The sequence below is a fragment of the Motacilla alba genome, chromosome 13 (assembly GCF_015832195.1).
Source record: "Motacilla alba alba isolate MOTALB_02 chromosome 13, Motacilla_alba_V1.0_pri, whole genome shotgun sequence".
NCBI classification, from domain to species: domain Eukaryota; kingdom Metazoa; phylum Chordata; class Aves; order Passeriformes; family Motacillidae; genus Motacilla; species Motacilla alba.
Window position 1 is genome coordinate 5,030,226 of NC_052028.1, and position 12,015 is coordinate 5,042,240.

The 12,015-nt window shown below is 40.0% G+C and overlaps 1 protein-coding gene across 2 annotated transcripts in view; it reads right to left on the reverse strand.

Moving 5' to 3' along the window:
- Window positions 1–12,015, reverse strand: part of TENM2 (teneurin transmembrane protein 2) — a 1,086,458-nt gene that overhangs the window by 646,043 nt on the left and 428,400 nt on the right. For both annotated transcript variants that reach the window (XM_038149757.1, XM_038149758.1), the window contains exon 4: window positions 6,842–6,892. The gene's annotated coding sequence lies outside the window, so the exon portion shown is untranslated. The remainder of the gene's footprint in view (window positions 1–6,841; window positions 6,893–12,015) is intronic.

Genomic DNA, 12,015 nt, shown 5'->3' on the forward strand with positions numbered 1-12,015 from the left:
AAACTCAGGCCTAAAGAAAAACCAGTTAACTAACTAGAAAGTCTCAGAGAGTTTTTCTCTACAATGTCTTTAACATTTACTGCAATTCCCGATGTTATTTCTTAAAGATTCCTCACAAATATTAAATTAAATTTTCCACAAGAGGAAAATGGACAGTACTAGTGCTTTTTGATTGATCAACTATGTGGTACTTAAAAATTAAATAAGAGAATCCATTACAAAACATAATACATTGTATTCGCTTGTCCTGGTAACGAGTCTTCAGAAGTGATCTATTCATGTTCTGCTGCTTTCAGGGGATCAATTTCTGTTGCTAATAACACCCATAACTTACACAAAGGGTGGAACCAGCTTCTAAGAAGCACCACACGCCAAACATAACTCACTGTAACACAGGCACACTTGCTGTGAGCACACGCTCCGTTTGGGAACAGTCCCAGGGTAGCTCCTGTGCGCTCCCCTGAAATATCTAGAAGCACTAAGAATACTGTGATAAGGTGCTACAGCTCATCTAGTTTTATGTACTGCATTGTGAACTTCACTTTGAGGGGTTTTTATGCAGTTTAGTCTTTTCAGATGGCTGGTTCAGAGACCAGTACAGGCTCCTGGGCTTTGTCTGACAGGCAGGAGAGCTTTAGTATTGGGGGTTCCATGTTTTCTCAGAAGTCTTTATGAAAAATATATCTTAAAAATATCTAATAACCCCTGTATTATAGGAACACAAAATCATTGCCCCTCTCAGGGAATGGCATCAGGCAGTTCAGGACACAGAACTGAGTATGGTGCAGTGGGCTCATGTCATCAGAATATGGTACCCAGCCCAAAAGAGGAACCAGTCTGTCTGTGGCAGCCTGATGCTGTCCCCAAACTAATCAGGCCTGCTGAGGAGTCACAGGATCATGCTGCAGGAGCTGCTCTCCTCTTGGGTCTCCAGCACGATGCTATGTGGCTCAAGGACACTTCCAGCCAGCCCATGCCCCTCTACAATCCCATGGGAGTGTGTCATGGATAAAGGGAGCAGCTCTGGGGAGCAGCAGATTTGTTGGCTGTCCCCAGTCCTGCAACTGCCTGCATGGTGACCTTTAACAAGGGCTTTCAGCTCATTCTGTCCCAGTAATTCCCCAAACCACCTGTATCTCCTCTCAGAGATACCTGGAGATCCATTCTTGGGAAGATGCTGGCTGGGAGTTAAGCAGTGCTGCTGTTTCTGAGCAATTCCCTGCGGGAAAAGGCAGCACAGACAATCTGTGGGGTTGCAAACACAGGAGAGGACAACAACTGAGGCTGGATGAGACTGTGGGAGTCTCAGCCCTGAGCTCAACACAAGGGCCATTTCAGTCCTGAAAGAATGCAGGGATGGACACTCCACAGCCCTCCCTGGGACACCTCCTCCAGTGCTGGACTACCCCCAGATGAAGAATTTTTTTCTTTATGTCAAGGCTTATAGATAGGGAGAAGGTGGCCATGACAGCAGAATTTCTCACTGGAAATTACTCATCATCTTTCACAGGTCAGATCCAATTAAAAAACTCCTTTTTTAAATTAAAAATTGTTCCAGTTTTATTTACACTCTGAGAAAACTACCCATTCAACCTTTCTTCATGCACTTCGGTCTGTTTAGTACAGAATCCCTAAGAAGAATGACAAGAATAAAACTAATAAACCTCTCTGCCACTTGGGCCCCTATGGACCAGCATTACAGAGCCCCTTTTACACCAGCCAGGGCCCAGGGGCAGCCTGGCAGTGCTAACACAGGCAGCTGCAGCCCTGCCAGGACCCTGAGCTCCTGAGGACACCCATGGCTGAGCTCAGAGATCCCTGTGCCACACTGCTCCCATGGAGCACTCTGCACCAACCACCCTGTCAGAGCCTTCCAACCTTCCCAGATATCTTCCAAGGTATTAAACATGCAGTTCGGTGGCCTTGGAAACACTTTTAAGGAATTGTAACTTTTTTTTTTTTTTTTTTTTTTTAATTTGAAGTATCTTCTGTTATCTCAGGTTTGTTTTCTCATGCCTACGCATAAGCTACAAAGCTATTTCATAAACACTTGGAAAAACTAAAAATGTCCTTGGACATAGACTATGGACTAGGAGTAGTGACTGTCCCTTTTGAAAGCCACTTTACATAACATTAAAATAGAATGTCACTAAAGAGAAAAGTGCAACATTTTGTTGTTCCGTGGAAACACTTTGGATAATGCTAAAATGAAATCTCTTGTGGCATGTGAAGTAGTTAGTTCAGTTGTTTAGCAATAAAACCTTTTGATATGTAAAGCTTCTACAAAACCTAAAATTAGCTAAGGGAAGAAAGCTTAAAAAGTTTTCTCTAACTAGCTAAAACCACCTGCTGTAGCTTGAATCAAGTAAAAGTTCCAAAGAACAACCTTCTTTTGAGATAACACATTTTTGAATTACTACACTGTAATTTTTGTACACTGCATCAGGCAATGGCTACTGCAACTTCTTACAACATTACCAACTTCCTAATAAACATGTGCATGAAGCGGAACAGGGCATACAAGTTATAATTCTTTGGCTGTGCCTGGTAACATAAACAGGTCTGATACCATCAGAGGAAGAATTGAGGAATTAAACCCTCCAAAAGACTGATGTAAAGGATTGGACATGCTAAAAGAGATGGCGAAAAGAGGCTGCTGAGAAATGGAACAATATTCAGGAGAGAAGCAATAGATCCACAAATGGAAATAAACATAACCATGAGAAAATGCTTTATCAACGTAAGAGCCACAATAGAGCTGTGAGTTTCAAAATAAGCAAAAGCTGTTTTGAAGAAAAAAAACCCCAGCATGGTAGGTAGGACTTCAAAGACTTTACAATAATGGACAGAAATTAACAATTCAAAAACTACAAAAGAAGAGAGACAAAAAACCAATCATACTAAAACCAAGATCAACTTACTCTGCGTCCCTGCTATAACCCTGTTAACCCTTTGATGCCAGTGCTGTGGAACCATTTCAGTGGTTACAGATAATAAATATTTCAGCACCACAGCAGGTGCTGCCTGCAGTCAGCTGCCGAGCCTGCTCTCCACCCTGCACCCCTCTCTGTGCCTCTGCAGCCCCTGCACTGCCCTCCCTGGCTGGAGGACACAGCAGCTCCCCTGCTCAGCCCTGTCCACCCTGCTCCCAGCCCCAGCCAGGCAATGCACAGCTGATGTGTCAGAGAGAAGCCACGCAATCCCTGTGCCCTGGGTGGAAAGCCCACTAGATGTTGTATTTGTAATCGCAGACATTAGGAAACAATACATTCAAAAGGGCACACAATAGGTAATTACATGTCATAGTGGTTCAAAGGTAGAAGATGCAGCTGTTATATGAAATACCAGGTTTCTAAGGTCAAAAAACAGGTACAAAATAAAATTTTAACTGGATTAAAGGAAAACAGCAGGTAAAGCTATGGTTTAATGCAAAATACACTGCAGTTTTCTTGTATCTTTGTTCTGAATCATTGACATGAGGAGGATTTTTGTCCCTGGCTTTAGCAGAACAGAACTAGCTAGTAATGACTAAAAGTTTTCTTCTTAGGAATTTCAAAATAATTTTGAATCTTGAGAGAATATACAGTGCCATTGGTCTGCAGAAAGATAGAGTAGAGAAGGGAAATTTAAATGGTGCTGGGGAAGCTGAAAACTAACTGGCTGACATGAAAGACTATACATGGAAAAAGAGATTTAGGCAAAAAAAGATTGAAGCCTAGTGCTATATGAAAATAGAAATGAAATTTTCATGGAATTTACTTTTTGATATATTTGCACGCAGATTTCTTTTCTTTCATTGGCTGTTTTCCCAGCCAACAAAAGAAAAGACAGAAGACTTCCAGACAGAAGGCTTCAGAAACATTTCACTGAGGAAATATTTATCATAATTCATACACTTCTAAATGCCTATTTCAATCCTCTTTTTCAAATAATTTTTGTAACCATTGAAAAAGCGTGTATTGTTTTGCTCCAGTATATAGTAAGCTGTAAAAACCAAATTCTGTTTACAGCAGAGCCAAATTTTCTATCATTTTAGACAGTCATTTACACAGAAGAATCTTTATATGTCATTACTAATGGCATTACAACCCTCCCCAGCTGCCCCCAAGACCTAGCTGTTTTGTAGCAGACATTATTTGACATCTTGGTTTGCAATCTCAGAAAAAGCCAAGAGAACAGAAACTGTCCTGTCAGAAAACAACAACTTCAGAAGCTGGTAAATATATCACATTTCTATGGCGACGTGATCAAAATGGGAATGTTTGAATCCAGAGTTGCCTGCTTAGTGATTAATTGCAGATGTCAATACCAAGAGGTACCTGCAAGGCAATTAGCACTGTACTTGCCTAAATGTCACCACACTGTAAATACAGAATGGAAATAAATAGACAGATTGGCCTGGTGCATGTTGTTTGGATTTGGAACAGGAATCTTGGAAATGTGGTTCCTCACTGAGCCAAATTTTTATTCTACGCTGCTGATATGCTACAAAAGACTTCTGTCTTTTCCTGGTGTACTGGGAGGTTAGTGCCACCCAACTCTCACAATGCCACGTGGCAACCCTTGCTAACCAAAGCCACCATCACTCTGATGAATCCCAGCAAAATGCAAAAACAAACTAGAGGGAACCTATACAAATTTCTGCAGGTGAGGATGCAAATGCTGAGACTGAGGTAGAGTTTTGTTTGCCATTGGAACCTGAATTGATAAATTTCATGTTATGCTTTACAGTGGCTGTTTACTTTGGTAATGCTTTTCTGTCCTGTCTGCCCCAATTTAGAGTCATGGGAACCACTGCAAAGAGAATCGCAGCTACAGGCTGAGAATTAAGGAGCAGACAAACAGAGGCTGATGCCACTGCTGTGCAAGACTAAATATAAATTACCATTGTATCTGTCAGATTGACATTTCATAGCTTAACTTCTACAAAAGGGAAACAATAACACCGACCACCCTCCTCCACCCCTTTTGGGGATTCAGTCATGTTTCATCAGTAGATTAAAATCTGGAAAGTAATTGTTTATAAAGAGTGGAGGAGGGCTTTTCTTTTCATCTCCTAGCCAAGATTTTATTTTTCCAGTATTTTTCTCCTTTAAACATATTAGCTGATGGTGGCCTTTGAAAACTAGAGGATCAGATAATGTTGGCTCTCCTTCTTTCCATCTGCTAGCCTGCATAATAAGAAAACTAATATATATATTAAATTCTTATGTTAAAAAACTAATTAGTACAGATGCAAGAATCTCATGGCCATGCAGGATTTTGTGACAGAACTCTGTTAAAGCTCATCTATAAATTTGGAAATCCTTGCCTATAAAGGTCTTTCATTAGTAGCATACGCTAAACAATGATCACTGCTGTACGATGAGAGACAAATTAATGAATCAAACATTACAGATTTCATCACATTCTCTCATTTGCATTTAAGCTGGTTTCCAGCTCTGTCATGCATTTGCTTTTAAACGAGCCCCTGTGGATAGTGCTGCAATGTTTGATTCATTAATTTGTTTCTCAGTGTACAGCAGTGCTCACTGTTCAGTATACGGTGAAATACTTTGAAAATATTTGTTTTAACAACCTATCCTTTATTTTAACAAAGAAATAATAATCCTGAAGAAGGAAATGCTGGCCATTTTGCAACGCAGCCCCTGCCAGATCTCCCAGTTGCTACCCCAGCCCATCGTTATACCACTGTGATATTATCTGGATTAAATCTTCACAGCTTGCTTTCACATAGTCTACAATTTCATAAAGCTTTGAGCCAGCTCTTTGGGTTGGAATTATGATGCCAAATTCACCTCCTGGCAAGTTGAAGGTGGCTTTAAGCCTTTGCTCTCCAATCCTTGGATGAGTCCCAAGCAGTGACTTAGATCAGCCTCCCGGACGCTCGGTGACATTCTGCCACCACTGTGCCCGGTGCACCAGCTCCTCCACACTACAGCAGAGTGGGCTGCTTGGCAAAGCCAACTCTGTGAGAGCTGCAGAACTTTGGAGCTGGTTTTTGGTTTGTAACAGCTTGAATTTGGTGACCTTACAGCACGCTGAAAGCACCATCTGTTTTAGAAGAAAAGGCAGGCTTGTTCCCTGGCTGGTCAGTGCACAGAGACGGGTGTTCTGGTAATTAGATCTGTGGCTGAGTTCTGAAGTTCTTGTCTGAACCCCAAATTTTATGTATTTGACTACAACTTTGTTGTAGCAGTCATTGCTCACGTTGAATTCCAAAGAAATAAATACTTGTAGGTATAAATCACGCTGCAGCCAGGCTTTTGGCCATGTACAGAAGGTGGCTCTTCTCATTTTCAGGTGGATTCACCACTCTGAATCTCCACTTGCTGGAACACAAATCCAGTGGTCACCTCTGTTTTAGATGGCAAACTTAGGTGAAATTAGATCCAATCTAAGGAAATCATGTAAGGTTTATTTAGACAAAACAGATTGCTTCTGGTGCCTGTGAATTTCCATCACTTGTTTCTTATTCCAGACCACAGGCTCATCTGTCAGATAGAGCTGAGGTAGACTTTCCTTTGAGGAGGTGCTGTGAAAATCAGCATAATTCTAGTTAACTCTGCCTCAGCTCTTCCCAATACTTGTATTTTCAGTTTTATTTATTCACTAAAGAAAACCTTCATCAACGTGCAAACAAAATAATGGTCTTAAACTGTGAGTATGAAAGAGTCCTGCCATACTTCTCACTGATACCCTTCCATTTAAAGAAAACTCACATATCAGTTAAGCTCACCTGTTAATTAAAAGCTTGTCTGGAAAAATTCCTTGCTAGTTGGAAGCAAAAGAAAGTGTAAAAACTATCTGAATGCTGGAGCTTTGAATTTTAATTACTTACTCCAAGGTTTGTTCGTGATCCCTCAGGTGTTGGCTGGGCAACAGCAAAGAACTGGAAAAAAGAAACAAAATTATTTTGTAATTCCGGCTGCGGGGAAGAGAGTGTATTGAGAAGGCTTCTAATTTTCTCTTCTTATCTTGTTTAGATTTACTCTTTATTAATGTACTTTTAAGGGAGCATCTGCACAAAAGGAAAAAGATTCTGCAAGATTACAGGCAACTACAGTGAATAATTGTTCTCCAGATTTTATATATTTTTTTAATAATGCGAGAATTCCTATTGTGTTTGCCTCACAATGGAGAATACAATTATAAATGAGAATAATGCTTACAAATTTGGAATAAAGGCTACAGTTTATCTCAGATCATCGATTATATATATATGTATTAAATTTGATGTGCTGTTTATTTTATGTGCATCTAAATAGAAAAGACATTAGCAGTTTTAATAAAAACTTGGGCACTTGTAGGAATTGGATTCCTCTCTCTAGCTACCCATATAATAATATAGGTAGCCAGACCATTTTCTTTCCTTCCTACATTTTTTGAAAAATGATCTTTTTTAACAGAGCAGAATGCTTCATCTAAAGAAAGAGTCTGTAAACTAAACATGGAGCCAGTTTTTGTCTTTTTCTTCATTAAAATAATCACCCCCTGCAAAGCCACAATATTTCAATAACATTAATTTTTAGTGCCCCTTAATTAAGGATAAATATCTGAGATTCTGATTTGAATCAGCAATTTTTCTGGTAGGAAAAATCATTTTGACATTTTACAGAGGAACTTAGAGATTACATGAAGTTTCTGATGAACCTTTACATGTGAAAAATTTGGCCATCTGAGTCAGATGAAGATTTACACGAGTTCTCCAAGAACTGGGATGAAGACTTCCATTTTTTTCTCAACACACACACACAGAGCATGCATACATCTGTTTAAAAGATTCAGTTAACAGTTAAACTACTGCTCTTGCAAATGGACTTGCAGGCACCTAGATGACAATAGAAAATTAAATTGAAGTAACTCTGCTCATGAAAAGTCAGTTTTCTTCCTCAACACACTTAAGAATTTCAAATTGAAAAAAAATGTCAAAAAGAACATAAAAGGTAAACAATTTATATATAAGCCAAATCCATATTTATTGAGTGAAAATACTAAGCAGAAACTGAACACATGTGAGCGCAACAATTCGAGTCTGGTACAGGTTGTAGAACAGTTAAAGAATCAGATGCTGCCTCAGAGTGCATTGAAGGGACTCGTAATGTTAAACAGCCTGGATTTCTCTTGCATTAAGTTCATGATGAAGGTTTCCTCATCAAATGAACAAGACTTCATGAACTGTGACTGCACAAGTCATTTTTGGCTATTACACTCAGCTGAGTGCTGCTGGTTTAGCAGTATATGTTCAGTTATATATTCAAGCAGAGACTTTTGCTCACTGTGTTCAGCTAAAAATTCTGAATATTGTGCAAGTCAGTAATTTTAGCAGACTTAAATGAATTAAAATATGGAAGTACATTAGGGCTGGATGAAGAATAAACCACGAGAAATTCAGTCACAGTTTAAGAAAGAAAGGAAGAAAGGAAGAAAGGAAAGGTAACTAAACCTGAAAAGCAAGCAGGTATCTATTTTCCTTTTTTTTGGTAGTTAAATGTCTTTCAAATGGAGACAGTCCATTGTTTACTGCAGTTTTCTGGGGGACAGGCCTTGGAAGCAGAATCTTATTTACAACAGAAAGTACATTGCACTAGGAATAGCCATGATACATTCAGAGATCCAACCTACAATTAGTGAGACATTTTGTGAATCTGTAATTTATAAAAGAATGTCCTATGAAAATTGAAACAGCAGCAGGTCCTGGGTAGGTGTGGAGGTGCATCCCCAGACCCCCCTTTTGAGTGGCACTAAAACCCTCAATTGTGAGAGTGGGTAACTTGTAAATATGACTCAAAATGTAAATACATATTCTTTCTGGAGGGATGAGGATCTGAAAAAAGGACAAGCCTATGTGCAGCCAGACTTCTCCAAAAGGGGACAGAGCTACCAAAGTGACTCCAAGATGATGAAAATAACTTTTAAAATATTTTACATCTAAATGCACATCTAGTATTCTCTACATTTCCAAATGTCTGTAAAAGTTGTGGTTTTTTAAAGAGCAATAAGAAGTTTTTATTCATACATTCATGCTCATTTTTTGTTATTCTTACTTGTTGACATCCAAAATGAATTCTGACCTTTTTTGCATACTGCTGTTAATTGCTGCTGCTTGGGAGTGACTCTCCCTTTATGGCAGCTATCAACAACTACTTCTCAATAGTTATGAAACAGAATCCTATAGAAAAATGTCAAACCATGTTAAACTCCTGTATGATCCTTGATGGTCTGCCAGCATGCCTGATCCATTTCCATTTCCAGCTATGTGCCCTGGTTAATAAATAAACAGTTCCTGTAAAACTTCTCTTTTCTCCTGCTGTCTTAACCCTCTATGTTGTTTGAAGAAATCCATATTACATTTCAGTCAGGATCTCTTCTCTTAAGAGAACATGAGTAGTGATTTAGGTCTGAAATTTATAAATGAAGCAAAACTTTTTGCTAGTGAAGCTTTTGGCAAAATATTTTTTCCACGTATTGCACAGTCTGTTACCATCATGATCAGCACAGATTTTGTAAGTCCCAGCAGCCTGGTCTCTCATGAGTGAGAAATTTCACTTCTCCAAATGAAGTGAAGAGTAATGTATGGGATTCAGCATGGAAATCATTCACTCACTGTTGAGTGCTTTTCTGGTTCTCTCCTTGGCAAATATGAAAAAAATGCATCATTTTTGGTAGTACAGACATGCACCAATTGAGACATGGACCACAGCTCCCAAAACATTTTCAGAAGTTGCCACTAAACTCTATGAGTGCTGAAAGTAAAAAAAAAAAAAAAAGCCATCTTGATCTGCATCTGTACAACTTCTGCAAGATATCATTCACCAATTCCTTATAAATTAATAACTGACTTGGGATTTACTGTTATATTTAATATTATTCAATATTATTTATAAAATAGTATATTATATATTTTAGACAGCTGAAGGCTACAGTTTAATTTCTACACGATCTGCTTCTCTACACTTCCGTATGGTGCAGAGGAGGGAGGTACAGGGCTCCTCCCTCAGGACAGACCTGCCTGAGCTTGGTTTAGTGGTAGTGCAGCACAGGAGACTCCCCAGCTGATCACAGGTAGTGTGGGATAATTTCCCAGCATATTTCACACCCAAGAGAGTGTAGGATGGCATCAAAACCTGCACTCTCCAGCACTATGCAAGGCAGCTCTTTGCCAAATGTGATGTTTTTTCTAACTCTGCTGATGAGAGGGGAAAGCAAATTCAGGCATGAGCCCACACTTTAGGCTTGCATAGGAGGTGCTTCTCCTTTTGCATGAACACTGCCAGGATTGGCAGTCAGAGCACATTCTTTCCTACACACTTTATGACCTTTCAGCAATTTGTAAATCCCCAGTTTACACCAAAATATTATGGTGATGCCTTTTGTTAATTTCAAGGATTTATACACGAGGATAAAATACCTTGTTAGCAGAAAAGAAAGCACAGATCAATGTATCAGGGAAGGACCTGAGCACAGCAATATCGTACAAAATCATACTACACACAAAATAAATAAATAAAATCATACGACACACAAATAAAACAAAGCTGCCATTGGCAAACAGTTCCAGACTCCAAGAGTCAGAGCGAGCTGTGAGCACTGCTCCAGCCCCATGGTCACCCCGTGGGGAGCAGGTGCTGTGACACCCCCAGGTGCTGTGGCACTCCCAAGGGCTGTGACACTCCCAGGAGCTGTGTCACCCCCAGGTGCTGTGGCACTCCCAAGGGCTGTGACACTCCCAGGGGCTGTGACACTCCCAGGGGCTGTGGCACTCCCAGGAGCTGTGTCACCCCCAGGTGCTTTGGCACTCCCAGTGGCTGTGACACTCCCAGGGGCTGTGACACTCCCAGGGGCTGTGACCCTCCCAGGGGCTGTGGCACTCCCAGGGCCTGTGATACCCCCAGGGGCTGTGGCACCCCCAGGCCATTATCCCAGCTCTGCCTTTACAAACAGTGACTGTCCAAGAACACAAAGCTTAACACCTCAAAGAAACCCTCGAGCCCCTTTCACAGACTAAACAGCTCATGTTAGGAACTTCTACTTCACAAGGAAATGCAGAAACTCTTCTTTTCTCTTTAGTTTGAAACTTCCTAGAAGAGAAAGAGGAAATAAGGAGGATGCAAAGTTTGTGTCCTGCAATTTGCAGAGCCCATGGTTTCACATTCTCTCACCAGAGCATCACAGAGGTGTGACAGCTGACCCCAGCTTGCCTTGTGATACCCACAACCGATGCACGGGGTTGGTTCTGGCATGAGAATGAGGAGAAATGCAACTCTCAGTCTTGCAATTCGTGTGTTGTGCCACAGGATGAAAGTAAACTCTTTTTAAGGCAGGAAAGCCAGCTATTCCAACAAAACAAAATTCCAGATTTTCACACCAAAACCGTTACTTCTTCTTGAAACCAACTCATTAGTAAAACACTTCTGCATCCCATCTACAGCTTAAGACTGACAATTCCAACTCTAATTGACCTCAGATATGTTTGTAGTTTGGTTATCACCTTATTTATCTGGAGTTTGTCCAGCCTAGCCTTCCTGTTCCAACCATCTATTCATGTTATGTCAAATTAAACATTCCATTTCAGTGGGATTCCAATATTCAGTTAGAGTTACAGCCTCTGGAATCTAAAATATTCATCAGCATTTTTGAAATAGCATAGAATATATTTAATTTGAAAATCAGTGAAACAGCTAAATAATGACTCTGAGTAACAAAATTGTGTAATTTGAGATTTTTGAGGTTTGATAAGAATAAATGGGAGATTTTCAGAAGGACTAAGCAGTCAATGTGTTTCCCTTCTGGAATTTCTCTCCAGACATGTAAAAGTGGTCAATATTTCACATAATGAGAATATTTGAAAGTGTGGTCATTCAGCATTTAAACGATGAACAAACTTTTTGAAAGCATTGCCCTTCTACCTCTAATCACAATGTGCTGTGTCTTAGGTTAACAATAATTAGAGATGAGACTCCTGAAATTATAACTGAAAGCCTTTCACGAGCCATAAATTCATAAATTCAACAA